Source organism: Bactrocera neohumeralis, chromosome 4 (genome assembly GCF_024586455.1).
Source record: "Bactrocera neohumeralis isolate Rockhampton chromosome 4, APGP_CSIRO_Bneo_wtdbg2-racon-allhic-juicebox.fasta_v2, whole genome shotgun sequence".
NCBI classification, from domain to species: Eukaryota; Metazoa; Arthropoda; class Insecta; order Diptera; family Tephritidae; genus Bactrocera; species Bactrocera neohumeralis.
In genome coordinates, this window is record NC_065921.1 from 31,564,965 (window position 1) to 31,566,722 (window position 1,758).

Sequence of the window (1,758 nt, forward strand, 5' to 3'; positions counted from 1 at the left end):
CGATAAAAGTGTTTGGGTAAATAATATAAAGATTTTATTTAGTGAAATGCCAAGATCTGCAGAAATAAGCGTTGACCTGCGAAAATTGATTGTTCATGATCATTTAGATGGAATGGGATACGGAAAAATTGCAAACAAATATTCTAAAAGCAAGGCCACAATCCAAAAAGTGATCAAAAATTACCAAAAAAATGGTGGGCTAGAGAGTGCTCCAAGATCAGGCCGCCCTAGAGTAACTACAGTGCGCGAAGAGACAAAAATAGTGAGAGAAGTGAAAAAAGATCCGACTGTATCAGCCCGATTTATTAAGCAGAGCCTTCAAATAGATGTTTCCGAGCGAACAATTCAACGAAGAATTCGAGAGGACGGGTATTCCAGCCACTACAAGATTAAAAAACCGTTCATCAGCAAGAAAAATTTAAAGGCACGATTGGAGTTTGCAAAAAAGTATTACAAACTGCCACCAAATTTTTGGAAAAAGGTAATTTGGAGTGATGAAAGCAAATTTGAATTTAAAAATACTAAAGGACGGCAAAAAGTTTGGCGAAAGAGCCACGAGAAGCTTCAGAGTAAATGCATTCAAAGCACCATAAAGTTTGGAGGCGGAAATGTATTGGTTTGGGGTTGTTTTAGCTACAGTGGTCTCTCAAATCTCGTAATGATCGAAGGTAAAATGACGGGAGAGTCTTATGTTCAAATGTTAAGTACCAATTTGGAGCCAGCTACGCAAAAAATGGGCATACAGGATAACTTCATATACCAGCAGGACAACGACCCCAAGCATACAAGTCGGGTTGCAAAAGAATACTTCGAACAAAAATCGATAGAACTCCTACCATGGCCTGCCCAAAGCCCCGACTTAAACCCCATTGAGCACTTATGGCAATATTTGGATGACAAGCTTGACCGATCTTCTTGCCGTTCAAATAAAGGAGAGATTTTTAATAAATTGAAAGACTCCTGTGAAAACATACCCCAATCACTTCTTTAAAACTTGGTTGACAGCATGCCTCGACGTCTATTGGTAGTAATTAATGCTAAGGGTGGCAACACTAAATATTGAAGCTCTAGTGTGAAGGTAACCTCAAAATTTATTCGGGTATACATACTTTTGTCGTTCCTAAGAATTTCTCTTTTTCAGATTACCGCGTATTTTGCAGTCACTAGCACTAAAATGCAGAAAATTAATTTAATTTTTTGTATGTAGTATACTCATAAGCAAAAACAAAAACCATGCAAAAAAATAAACTTCACTTTTCAAAAGATATGATAATTTTCTTTTCAACTTTCATGGGGTATACATAGTTTTGTCGGATACTGTATGTATATACATATATCTGAGTATACACACACAAAATTTCAAGTCGATCCGACGAATATTTTCGAAGTTATAGACACATTAGTGAAGGCGCGCCGACTACATGTAAAGTGCTTTCAAAACTTTAAACTCGTTTTTCTCAAAACGGTGATTTCTCAGAAACGGCTAAACCGATCGGCCTGAAATTTTTACACAAGCTTCTTAACTATATGTTTTAGTAATTAATCACTAGCTTATTTATTATATTAATGATATTTATTTGGTTTTTGCATTTTAGATGATCCAGTCCAGAGAAATCGTGCCCACCGCAAGAGAACTTTTTTTTGCGGACCTCTGCAAAATTGGCAATATCAACGTTCCCGATAATTATTTTTGGCAATAAAAAATATGTGAATATAGTTTAAGGTTGTCATAATATACCTGCCAAGTTTCAAATCAAT

The 1,758-nt window shown here is 36.0% G+C and overlaps 1 long non-coding RNA gene across 1 annotated transcript; it reads left to right on the forward strand.

Annotated features, from left to right (window-relative positions):
- Positions 1-995: 995 nt before the first annotated feature.
- On the forward strand, positions 996-1,265 carry LOC126756620 (uncharacterized). The gene is made up of 2 exons (XR_007666620.1): positions 996-1,078; positions 1,142-1,265. It is a non-coding gene; the product is annotated as an uncharacterized LOC126756620 (long non-coding RNA).
- Positions 1,266-1,758: the final 493 nt, after the last annotated feature.